We start from the raw sequence: 13,019 nt of genomic DNA, 5'->3' as shown, positions 1-13,019 counted from the left end.
TTCTCAGCCTTAGAACTGTAAACTAGCAACTTATTAAATTCCCCCTTTTAAAAGCCATCCTGTTTCTGGTGTATTGCATTCCAGCAGCTAGCCCAAACTAGAGCAGGCACCTTCCCTTTGACAGGGCTTGGCGCGTGGGAGGCTGCCTAGTCCTGCCCCTGGGGACAGCCACCTGGACAAGGGCACGCCATGTGCAGGTGCTGGAGACCTAGGTGGCACGCCACGGGGGTCTCGCCCGGGCCTGCTGAGGGCCATCCTTACACCCCACCCCGGGCTGGGAGGCTCATGCTGGTTTAATGGGAGGCGCCAGGGGCCTCAGCAGTCAGTTTTCACTTGCCTTTGGCTAGAAGGGACTTAGCACTGAGTCCTGCAGGCTGTGCGTGGTGGTTCCTTTGGCTGACAGGGTTCTGGGCTGTTGCCTCTGTCGGCCAGCTCCCCCTCAAGTCTGTGCTGCAGGCAAAGCTGGCAGGAGCTCCGGCACCTCGCCCCATGGCGGCCAGTGGTGCGGCGTGCCCTCTGGGCGTGTGCAGGCCCTGCACGGTGAGGGGTTCTTGGCCCCAAGCTGTTCAAAGGCTCCCGGCCCTGCAGTGATGGGCCTTTGTGTTGCGTCCCCCCCTTGAGGCTGCTCTTCTTGCACAGGGATTCTGTTTTTTTTCTATATACGCTATTAAAATCACTCAGCCAATAAGTAAATCTCGGTCATAGCCTGCGGCAGTAGCGCAGCCCCCGCGTCCCTTCTCAGGTGCTTCGCTTCTCCTGGTCTCCACTTCCCTAGCGCCAGGTTGCACGAGGGCCATCCACACACCTGTGTCGGGGTTTTCTTCAGGTTGTTTGGAGAGACCGTAGGACCTTCTGTCCTGTCCATCGCTCTTCCCTTCCGTCTGTCTCGGTATTGAGACCCCTTTCTTGGCAGTAGCCTTTCCCAGTAAACAAAAACCTTATTGGACAGCATGGTCCCAGACTGAAGCGTTCTCAGTCCAGCCTTGCTAATGCCGTACGGCTTTTGGAGACTGTCTGAAGGCCGTCCGACACTTGAAGTGTGAGGGCGGAGAGGAAGAAGAGGCGGTTCCTGACCCAGCGCTCTGGAGGGAATTGTCGTATCCACTGTGCGGACAGTTAGGACTGTGAGAGGTTACTAACCACTCAGTGAAAACAATACTAAGATGTTGTCTGATTAAGGGAAGCAGCCCTATGGCTGGAATGCAAGGATTTCCAAAATTCCTGGGGTCTGGATAAGTGAGATGCAGCTGTGATTTTTTGGCTTTATTAAAAAGTGGCAGAATGCTTCCGTTTGTATTGATGGCATGCACTTGATGATCCAGGTTTAGGTAAAGCAGAGGCTGAGGCTGGGGGGGACATTGGGAGGGTTCGAGGAGGGGTCCCACACTGTGCCTTGATGCCCGGGGGCTGCCAGGCCTCGAGATCGTCTGCAGGGTGCACACACTTGGAGTTAGGGCTGTCCCAGGTGCCCCCTGAGGGGAACGGGTGCAGGAAGGGGTGGGACCCTACCGCGTGCCTGGTTCTGGAGGCATCTTCCTTGTCCCTGGGAGGCCCAGTGGTGTGCCAGCCTCTGATGGGCCTCAGGCCTGGGGACCAGCTGACCCGGGGTGATGCCTGGATTTGCTCCCAGGCGCTTGATTGGGGCGTTTGTTTGGTTTATGGTTTCTTGCTGATGCTTTAGTTCCTTAAGTTTTTATTGTGTGGGATAGGTGCACCCACCTGGTTTTGGTGGACAGACTGCCCTGGGATGTCAGGTGCTGCTCGTCTCTGTGTGTGGTGGCAGAGCATCGAGTGGCAGCGGCAGCAGCAGCGGCTGTCATTGTTGCCTTGAGGTCCCTGTTGTGCGCACTTGGGCGGGTGGACGGCCCATGCTTGTTTGGTCTGGTTTTCAAGCTTGACCATGCCTCTGTTATCGTCGGTCTCTTATGGGGGTTTCTGACTGGGAAGCAAATGAGAACAGCTCTCTAGTTGTTGTGGGGCTCCAGAGGCAGAAATAGAATTTCCGTTTTCTGGACTCACGGGTGAGCAGTGTCAGTCTCGTGAAGGCCCCTCTGGACAGTGAGGGCTCAGCTGCCTGGTGTTGGGTGGTACACTGACCCAGGCCACGTGCCCAGCAGCGGCACCTCTGAGTGAAAGGTAGGGGTGGTCACTCCTGCTACAAACCTGTGGCCTGCCTAGAAGTAGCCAATAAATGGCTGGGGCTAGGAGGCCACCCTTCTTTGAGGAAAACGTGCTATTGAAGGGAAGAAAACACCTTCGGGTCCATTGGGGCCTCCCCTGAATTCTCCGGTGACCCCAGTGCCTGGTGCTGAGCTTCTGTCTTGCGTTGTTGCCCGCCGTGGCTTGCCTGTGGCCCCGCTGCCCAGGGCACTGCTCTTCTCCAGCAGCTCAGGATTCTAAAGTGCGGTCCGTGTTGGAGTCCAGACCTGGAAGCAGCACTGGGGGGCAGCTCATGGCCTCTCCTTGTCCAGAGGAGCACCAAGGTGAGGCCCTGGGTCCCGGACTTGGGCTCTCGGGGCTGAGCCCTGCCGGTCTCACTCCGAGGCCAAGCTCCTGTTCCTGCCAGGTTTCGTGGGGTGCTGTGGGGCTCCAGCTGCTGGCCTCTGGGGTGGGTCCCACAACTCAGGGCCCCCAAGCCCTGGGAGTTTCCCCGCGGCTCAGGTGCCAGGCAGTTGTCCAGGGCCTTCTGGACTCCCAGGCGGTGACTCCTGACCCGGGCATCTTCCCCACCCTGACCCAGAGGCCTCCCTGGGCTGCAGTCTGGATTCGGGCGGGAGGTGGCCAGGGAGTTTGGGAGGCAAAGGGTGCTCACAAACAACTCCTCACCCTCTGTGCAGCCAGCGGTGTCTGACAGCTGCTGGCTCGCCTTCGACCCTCCGTCTCTGGGGCCAGGGTGGGCGCCTTGTGCTCACGGCCAGCTGAGGACTGAGGTCCACGTCTGCTGGCCTCACCCTGCTGCCTGCCTCTGCCCCAGCCTCCCTAGAGCCACAGGGTCTTGCCCTCTGCCCTCCACGCCCACTGGACGCCCTCTTTCTGGCTGCCGTGGGCCTCCCGGCTCCGCTGGCACGGGCCAGAGTGAGGAGCCAGGCCTGGCCCTGTGTTAAAGTTTGGTTCTCTTTTTAAAATGGAAAAATAAGTGAAAATGGAAGCTTCGTTATATTTTCCCTGCACTCCGGGAACATCTTTTGGATACTTCTAGATTACTGTTTCATTCTTTGGCAAAAATAATCAAATTTTGGAAGTCAGGGGAAATTAGAGTAAATGCTTCCAGGACTTTGCTAGGCTTGGTGAGCTTGACCATTAATCCAGAGTTTTCTAAATTCATCTGCTAATAAGACTCTGCTGAGTTTAGATTAAAAATGCTAATTCCCATGTCCACGCAAGACCTCGATGAGGCGTAAATCTCTAGAAAATCTGGGTATTTCACAAATATCCCATTTCATTGTTATCTGCAGGCAGCTTTTCAAAGTACTACATCAAATTGTTATTTAAGGTCTTATTTTCAAGGAAAAAGAGCCAAAAATAATCAGATAAATGCTAAGTCTGAAAAAACAAGTGTTGTTTCTCTTAGATGCCGGCCAGCATTGCTACCCTGCAGCCCTGCAGGTCTTTGTGGCCTCAAGGAATGTCCTGGGGGTGGCCTTCAGAGTCAGAGGGTCAGCACCCAGCTGGCCTTCACCTTGAAAGAAAGAGGGAGGTGGGGAGAGAAGGAGAGAGAGAGGGAGGGAGGGACAGAGGGAGAGAGAAAAAGAAGGGCAGAAGGAAGGAAAGAGCCACTGTCCAGTAGCCAGTGAGATCAGGGAAAACAGAACCCAAGTGGACAGACCTCTCCTGGAGGGCCGTTGGGCCGAGACCCTGCCTGATTTCGTGTTGAAGGCACAAGGGAGTCACAGCATCCATCCCCTGGCACACGTGCGGACCTTGGGTGCCCTGCCGCATGTGGGATTTGCAGGTCACCCTTTCTGATTGTGGGTATGGCACTGAGCACGGGCACAGTCAGCTGCTCGGCTCGGCGCCGTCTGAGCAGACCCCAGTTCGGGCACTGTCCTTCTCTTGCTGTGTGACCTTGGGCTGCGTGAACCTCTCTGGGCCTCAGCGTCCTCCTCTGTGAAATGGGGGTGATGGCATCTTGCGTTCCCTTGAACGCAAGAACTTCCGGAAGTTCCCTGAAGGCCCCAGAGGGGTACCCGGCCCACAGCACCAGGTCGGGTGGGAGAGCTCCCCCTGCACGAAGCGACCACGGGTTGAATGTGTGTGAGTTTGCCATGCGGGACAGAGGCTCAGAAGAGGTGGGCATAGTCTGTGGGAAATGAGCTGGTCTTGTGAGGAGCTTCCTCCTGGCCCTGAAGGAAGGCGACCATGGGAGGCAGGTGTGCCTCTTCCATGCCTGTGCACTCGGAAGTCGTTGGCACACTGATGGTTTTGGTGAGGACGTTTTATTTCCTAAGTAAAATTAGGCTCAACTGGAACTAGACACGAAGCAGAGTGGAAAGCTTTGGAGGGGGCAAGCATGGAAGACAGCCACAATAAATGATAAAAAGTTGCAGGAGCATTCCCTTTGAACAAACAGCTTGACCTTTTTCTGTTTATAAAGGTAGAACCTGTTTAGCTAAGGAAATTTTTTAAAGAATAAAAACATGAAGACGGGGAAAACTCATCTTTATTCACGTCTCATAAACCTATTGCTTGTGACATTTTGGTATGTTTTGTCCTGCTCTTTATCTTGTGTCCTTGTAGTGGTTGGTTTTTACATAACTCGATTTTTGATGGATTAGAAAACTTAGCTTTTTACACTTGCATTTTTCTGTAATCATCTTTCCATATTATTCCTAAAAATCATTTGCAGATGTCCAGGGGAAATAGTAAATTCTGTTGAATGGATGTGGTCCTGAAGTTTACTGAGGGACTGCTCCACTGTGGGGCACTCAGATTCTTTCCACCGTTGTCAGTTAACTCTCGTCCCTGGAATAAAGATAGCAGCATCCAGCTTCTGTGCTTTCCCGTGTGCTCTGTCCTGAGGGCCTGCTGCCATTGCCCACCCAGTCCCTGCAGTGGTCCTGAGGGGCTTGTACCTATTGGACAGATGACCCAGAGGCTGAGAAGGCCAGCTCCTGGCTGAGGCCAGGTGTCTGCACTGCCCAGAGGCCTTGCGGTGGTCATATCTTCCATCTCCGAGCTGTGTCCCTTTTCTGTCTGCAGCCCTGCTTGTTCGTCTAAGCCTTGCACCCATGAGAGGTGAGGGTGGTCTGTGAATATAACTAGAAGCACCCCCAGCTTTTGCCCACCCCTGTTCTTCAGCTCAGGAAAAGCTAGTCCCAGCTACCCTGAAACTGGGGGTCCACAAGGACTCTTCTCTTTTGTCCCATCATCCTCAACGTCTGTTCTGGTTTGCTAGCTGCCGGAATGCAACACACCAGAGATGGATTGGCTTTTAATAAAAGGGGATTTATTTTGTTGTTTCTTCAGAGGAAAGGCAGCTAACTTTCCACTGAGGCTCTTTTCTTACGTGGAAGGCACAGGATAGTCTCTGCTGGTCTTCTCTCCAGGCCCCTGGGTTCCAACAACTTTCTCCGGGGTGATTTCTTTCTCCATCTCCAAGGGCCTGGGCTGAGCTGCAAGTGCTGAGATGAGGAATGCCAAGCTGCTAGGCTGTGCTATGTTGCGATCTCTCATTTAAGCACCAGCCAATTAAGTCAAACGTCACTCATTGCAGCAGACACGCCTCCTAGCCGACTGCAGATGTAATTGGCAACAGATGAGGTTCACGTACCATTGGTTTATGTCCGCAGCAACAAGATTAGGTATGCTCACCTGGCCAAGTTGACAACTGAATCCAACTAACACAACGTCTAATCCATGCCCCAGATAACAGTTGCTGCAGCTCCTAAAAAACCTGTTTAATCCATCTGCTTGTTTCTGTCCCTTCGGCTACCGTGAACTCACCCCTGGAAACCAAGTAGACTCTAGCTTTCCCCCCAATCTATTCTGCAGCTTCCAGAAGAGCCTTCCTACAGTGCCAGTCTGATCTCTTCAGCTCTCTGCTAAAGCCCTGCCAAGGCCCTCCCTGGCTTTAGTGAGGGTGCCCACCAAGATGCTGCCCTTCCTGGGTGACCCTCAGACCTCTCACCCTTCAGTTCTCCAGAGCCTTGGGCTGCCCCTCCTGTAGGCTCTCCAAGTGGGCAAAGTCTCCCTGGCAAATAGTGGGAAATTCCTTTTGGGCGTAAATGTGACCTAGGTTACCCAGGGAGCCACAGGAGACCTTGCTGCCCGAGCATTTCTTATTGTGTTTGTATGGAGGGCAGAGGCGGTAGGGGTGGGCAGGAAGATTCAAATGGCCAGCTCTCTCTAGAAATGTCTTCTGGTAAATTTGCACTCTTTTTTTCTTATTGCAAGTGGATGTAATTTAAAGCCCTCCTATTGCTTTTAGCACCCTAGGGATTTAGCAGGTGTGTAACAAATATTCATTATTAAATGTTTCTCCCTTCGATTTTTTTGTAAGGAAGGACAGAGCCTTCCTACCTTTAGGGTTTTCATTCTTAGACATGCTTTTGGGTCCCTTAAACTGTGTCCAGGTGACACAGGCCAGCTGTTCAGTTCAGGGTAGGAGAATGGTGGGGCAGGTGGTGGGGTAAGATATGTGGTTTGGGGGTTAGAGGGTGCTCAGCTGGTGCACTTGTGAGCTGCAAGCCCCCAGGCTCATCCCCTGCCTTTTCTCCCCACCTTGACCCCTCAGCTCCTGGCAATAGCACTTTTACATTTTTTTTTTTAATTTTACATGCAAAACATGCATTTTACAGAAAAAGAAACAGTAGAAATCGTGAAAATTTGTTTAGCTTTACTCAAAAATCAGTTGTAAGAAAATTAAACCAATATTCTTTCTCCACATAAGGTTAACAGAGATTGGTTTGACTAAGTTGTGTTGGTGAGAGTCACTCATTCACTTTTTAAATAAAAATGTAGGCTTTTTTAAAACAGCTATGTTGAGACATAACTAATGTGCCATAAAATTTTCCCATTTAAAGTATCAATTCAGTGGTGTTCAGTATCTTCACAGTTGTGCAAACATTACCATAATCTTGTTTTAGAATTTTTTTAAAGTTTATTTATTCACCGTACAATCCCTCTTAAGTGTACAACCAGTGGCTCATGTATAGCCACATGGTTATGCATTCATCCCCACAGTCTATATGAGAACATTCTCATTTCTTCTGAAAAGAAATATGGAGCACTTCACGAATTTGTCTCGCCCTTGTATGGGGGCCATGCCACCCTTCTCTGTATGATTCCAGTTTTAGTACGTGTGCTGCCAAAGAGCATGCCCAGTGGCTGTTCTGCACTCTGGTGCCCTTAGGTCTGACAGGTTGCAAAACACAGGTTAAGCTTCTTGCCCAGGTTCCCCCAGAGTCTGAGGTCCCCACTGCCCAGGTCCCCCAGGTCCCCCCAGAGTCTGAGGTCCCCACTGCCCAGGTCCCCCAGGACCCCCTGAGTCTGAGGTCCCCACTGCCCAGGCCCCCCAGGCCCCCCCCGAGTCTGAGGTCCCCACTGCCCAGGTCCCCCAGGACCCCCCAAGTCTGAGGTCCCCACTGCCCAGGTCCCCCAGGACCCCCAGAGTCTGAGGTCCCCACTGCCCAGGTCCCCCAGGTCCCCCCCGAGTCTGAGGTCCCCACTGCCCAGGTCCCCCAGGACCCCCTGAGTCTGAGGTCCCCACTGCCCAGGCCCCCCAGGCCCCCTCCGAGTCTGAGGTCCCCACTGCCCAGGTCCCCCAGGTCCCCCCAGAGTCTGAGGTCCCCACTGCCCAGGTCCCCCAGGACCCCCCGAGTCTGAGGTCCCCACTGCCCAGGTCCCCCAGGACCCCCAGAGTCTGAGGTCCCCACTGCCCAGGTCCCCCAGGTCCCCCCGAGTCTGAGGTCCCCACTGCCCAGGTCCCCCAGGACCCCCAGAGTCTGAGGTCCCCACTGCTCAGGTCCCCCAGGACCCCCCGAGTCTGAGGTCCCCACTGCCCAGGTCCCCCAGGACCCCCCCGAGTCTGAGGTCCCCACTACCCAGGTCCCCCAGGACCCCCCCCCCGAGTCTGAGGTCCCCACTGCCCAGGTCCCCCGGGCCCCCCCCGAGTCTGAGGTCCCCACTGCTCAGGTCCCCCGGGCCCCCCCCGAGTCTGAGGTCCCCACTGCCCAGGTCCCCCCGAGTCTGAGGTCCCCACTGCCCAGGTCCCCCAGGACCCCCAGAGTCTGAGGTCCCCACTGCCCAGGTCCCCCAGGTCTCCCCAGAGTCTGAGGTCCCCACTGCCCAGGTCCCCCCAGAGTCTGAGGTCCCCACTGCCCAGGTCCCCCAGAACCCCCAGAGTCTGAGGTCCCCACTTCCCAGGTCCCCCAGGACCCCCAGAGTCTGAGATCCCCACTGCTCCCACTTCCCTGCCACTGTGTGCCCGCTGTTCTCTTTGTTGACTCTGAGGACTGCCCCGCGTGGGGACCCTGCCTTCCCCTCCCTTAGGTGCTGTGAGCACTGGACCCGGGGCTGGAGGTCTTCCCACATGCAGGTGTCTGGAGAGGGTGCAGGGGGCCACTTTGAAATGGGTTCTTCTGGAACCCCAGGGTCTTGTAAGATCCTGGTCAAACTGCTATGGATGAAGCTCATAGAAATTCAGAAAGTGGTTGATTACCCATTTTAAGGGCTCTGGGAAGTCCTGGAGTAGAGAAATCAGGCAAGCTCCGTTTAAAATAGCTGTTTCCAGTTTAATTTTTTAGGGGATTTATGTCACTTGAAACTCCTGGTCCTCTCAAGAGACTGTCTTTGGGAAAAGGGGCTCGGAGGAGTGCCTGGGCTCCAGTTTCCAAGTCTGATTGGCGGTCTTGGGGCCTCTGGCCTGTGGGGAGACGGGAGGGGGTGGCAGCTAGGGTAGGGGGCCAGGGCCGGGCCCGGCGTGCACTCCCTTTCAGCTGTGTAGGTTTTTGTTTTGTTGTGTTTTTTGCTTGTTTTTGAAATGAAACCATACCTAACGGAGTTTTGTTTGGATGACCACTCAAACTAGAGATGTTCTTTCCTCAGTGAGAGATCTGGTGGAGTTTGCCGTGAGTGTTGGTTGGCTGCCTTTTACCTCCAAGCTCAAGTTCCCTTCTTACTTCCACTTGGTTATTTTAAGGGGACTGGTCACTTAAGAATCCATGTAAAAAATAGCCTTCTCGGCGCCTGGTAGCTTATGTCCACCCTACTCCCTCTTCCAAAAGAGGAAGCGCGCGTGGATGTCCTGTCCACCACCTGCCCGCTCAGCTCTAGTAGTGACAGTTGTGGGTGTTTGTGGTACTCCTGAATTGCAGTTTCTGCAAGTGATTCATGATTTAGGCCATAATGCCCAGACGGGATACCATAGGGTCTTTGAAAATGCCCTCCAGTGACAGGAGAGATGCATTTTAAAGCAGCTTCTGAGGATCTTCCTTTAACAGACACTGTCCAGCTGGCCATAGCAGGCATGTCCCACGCTGGCCTGCCCATCAGGACCTGACCTGCTCACTGAGACGCTGTGTGGCCGTGTTTGCTGTTGACTGCGTTCTTACTGCAGGTCTCTCCTGGGTCCTCTGCATCACCACGTGGAGGCCACACCAAGCCGTGGAGAGGGTGGCTGGCACTTGGCTTTCCACACGCTGAGACGCCTTGGTTTTCTTGGAAGTATTTCCCTCATGCGGAGGCCCGTGCATGGTTTTTATGGCAAGGCTCTTGCCAAACACAGCTTTGAGGGGGCTCATGGAGACTTTGAAGGACTCTCTGGCCTCCATCGCCTGTGGCTGTGCTGGCCCTGCACCTTGGCAGGGCCTCCTCTGACAGCCAGGGCCCTCCTGTCTGGGCTGGACCCAGGCCCTGGCCCCCTGCTGCCCCTCCTGGTCTGCCACCCCCAGAATCCCTGCCAGCTTTCCACAGTGATGCCACAAAGCATGGGAGCAGTGAGCTTTGCAGACAAAGGTCCACTTTTTGTGCAGATAAACCAGCCCTTCTGAGGGAGGCCCCAGGAAGGGGGTTCAGCGCAACGGAGGCTTTCTAGAGCTTAGGTCCTTTTTCTAGAAAGTGCTGGTGGACATTTTAAGTCTTCATGCTATTTAGAATGCGTGGACTTAGAGAAACAAAATAAAAAACACCCACATAGCTGTCTCCAGTCCTGTCCCCCCTTACCCTCCCATCTGCCAACTAGGGCTGCAAAGTAGAAATTAACCTAAATTAGGAAGATAATTGTTCCCCTGTTAATTGTAGGTTGTCGTTGAAGCTGTTTTCCTGCTGCAGGCCTGAGCAGCAGGCTGGCTTTGGGCCCTGGTGGGTTCCTGCTTGGGCTTTGGGCCCCTTTCCCGCCGAGCCGTAGAACGGGGCAGTCATCGCAGGGCTTCCTGTGCTGTCCTCTAGCTCCACTCTCCGATGACTTTCTCCTTCAACTCACCAGTTTGCTGCTGGGGCCCCCACTGAGGCCTCCTCCTCGCCCAGGCTGCCCCCCTGTGAGAGGGCCCTCGTTCTCCCTCTCAATAGACATGACATACACAAGCACCATTTACTTTCTTCCTACCAGCGGGTCAGCGTCCCAGCTCTTGGGGCCTGTGGCTTGGCTCGCATGCCCCTTCCCAGCCTGCACTTGACCCCGGTGACATGGGCCAGTTTTGGCCCCTGAATGATGACTTGGAAAGGTTCCTTGGAGTGCAGTTCTGCTGATGTCCCCTGGCAGTGGGACTGACCAGCTCTTCTGTCGTTGGGCTTGCTTTGTTGGAAACTTGGGTTTGAAAACACCCATGTGAAATGCCATGTTTTCGGAGTCTTTACCAGAGTCCTCCCCCAAAACTGCATGCCCATAAGTTGGGTGCACGTTGATCCCAGTCGAGGTAGTCACCTGCTTCTTTTAAATTTTTTTCAATTTTCAGGCTGTGCGGCTTACTAACTCCACCGGTCATAATTGGGAGAAACTTTTTTAAGTGAAAAGGCTCTCCCACTGACTCCCTGAGCAGTGAATGATGGTTATTGCCAGATGGATGAAGTAAACCCCTCTCTACCCCTTCCCCCGGGGGTGATCCATGAGCGCAGTTGGAAGTATGGCACATGGTTTTCGTGTGTGTGTGTGTTTGAAGATTGACATTCTAAGACCCCTTATCTCCAGCCTCTGCCTTGGTGGTGGGGAGTATGGGAGAGCCTCATCACTTTCCCTGCCCTTCCCCGGGCCCGCCCCCGTCAAGTACATGGGCCTCTCACTGATGCCACCTTCCCCTGTGTAGGGGCGAATTCCTTATTTCTTGTAGTAAGGGATGAATAACTCAGGGAGAGGAACCAGTAAAGAGTGAAATACGAGATTATGCAAAATGTTAGCTCGCATCTGTAAAAGATATAATGAATTAAATTCAGGAAAATTTATTAATTAATTGGAGATTTTAAATGAAGAGACTTGAATAAGGTTTTTCCTGGTTCATGTCAAGATTAGGAATGTTTACCAAAGTTTCTGTTGATAAAGCCAATTAAATGTAGTGCAAATTTAAGTGAACTCTTGATAGCTTTTTTCTACTTGGGATCCTCTGATTAGAAAATGACATTATTTTTATAGTTGATGAAGCCCTGTTTATTTTATTCTCTCATTTTCTTTACCTAAAACCAGAATGGTGAATCATGGTAATGGTGGGTTTTAAAAATCAGTGATGATTCCCTCAGAGAATGGGCTTTGGGGGGCTCGTCCAGATTGGTACCCAGTTTTTTGGGGGAACCCCGTACTATGAAAAGAGGTATTCCCAAGAAGGGGGCTGGATAAGGAGGAGGGAGGAGCCAGACCCTTGGGTCAGTCTGGTGACCTTGGGTGAGTCATTTCAGCTCCCTGGGCCTCTGTGGGCAGAGGGCTCCAGAGTCGGGGTGCGGGAGTGATACAGGGCCTCTTCTGCAGGGCCTCTGTGAGGGCCGCTGGAGAACCCCGCCTGCTCCAGAGGGACCTGCCTGCTGCCTTTACATTACACCGCCTGCTCCAGAGAGGGACCTGCCTGCTGCCTTTACATTACACCGCCTGCTCCAGAGGGACCTGCCTGCTGCCTTTGCTGCTGCTTCCTCTCCCTGAGCTTCAGGGCCTGAGCAAAGGATCCTCATCTCCTCGTTTCATTTTTGCACCAGCACAGAGAGGGGCATGTGATTGGAATTCTCTAAATGCCTAATGAGTAAAGAGGAAAAATAAAACGTTATATTAAAAGCATTTTACTCAACTTAATCTGGAAACACGCACACACATACACACACACTCCCTATAACACACAAAAGGTTATATGCAAAAATAGTTCTTCCTGTATTACAACTTAAGCCAAAAAATAGACCTGTCTTTTGTGGTTAAGGCTTATCGTGTTTTTTTAAAACAAAACAATTAAGAAAACTGCCTCAAGTCATCAGGATAACCATGTATATCTTCTTCTAAGCATTTTGAGTTTTGTCTTTCATCGCTAAGTCTTTTGAGTTTTATGTTTGCTACAAGGTAGGAATCCAGCTTCATCTTCTTTTCCCATGTGGATAACCACAGTCCATTGAAACTTGATACATTCTCACTGCCATTCTCCTCAAATGACAACTTTGGGCCTGGTTTTTGGTTATGCCGTGGGCTTCTTTGTGCCTGTGTCCTGGGGCCACTGGCGCAGTCTTCATTGTTGGGCTCTGTCGCACTGGCCCATTGTCAGGCCCCATCGCAGCTTTGTCTCTGGGCCTGTTGCAGCTTTGTGGTTACCGTCACGGCTCTGTCTGTGGCCCTGTTGCGGCTATGTGTTTCGTGTCAGACCCCATCGCAGCTCTGTGGTCACCGTGGGCCCCGTTGTGGTTCTGTGTTCCTGTGGCCCCGTCGCAGCTCTGTGGTCAGCATCAGACCCCATCGCGGCCCCGTGGTCACTGTGGGCCCCGTCGCAGCTCTGTGGTCAGGGTCAGTCCCCATCGTGGCCCCGTGATCACTGTGGTCAGGGTCAGTCCCCATCGTGGCCCCGTGATCACTGTGGTCAGGGTCAGTCCCCATCGCGGCCCCGTGATCACTGTGGTCAGAG

At 53.3% G+C, this 13,019-nt stretch overlaps 1 protein-coding gene and 1 non-coding gene across 11 annotated transcripts in view; one reads left to right on the top strand and one right to left on the bottom strand.

Moving 5' to 3' along the window:
- Positions 1 to 13,019, top strand: part of HDAC4 (histone deacetylase 4) — a 410,616-nt gene that overhangs the window by 117,989 nt on the left and 279,608 nt on the right. The gene's annotated exons all lie outside the window — the stretch shown is intronic.
- LOC143678541 (U6 spliceosomal RNA) lies at positions 7,215 to 7,317 on the bottom strand. Its single transcript, XR_013173334.1, has one exon. It is a non-coding gene; the product is annotated as a U6 spliceosomal RNA (small nuclear RNA).

Source organism: Tamandua tetradactyla, chromosome 3, assembly GCF_023851605.1.
Source record: "Tamandua tetradactyla isolate mTamTet1 chromosome 3, mTamTet1.pri, whole genome shotgun sequence".
Lineage (NCBI taxonomy): Eukaryota > Metazoa > Chordata > Mammalia > Pilosa > Myrmecophagidae > Tamandua > Tamandua tetradactyla.
This window is presented reverse-complemented; position numbering and strand designations above follow the sequence as displayed.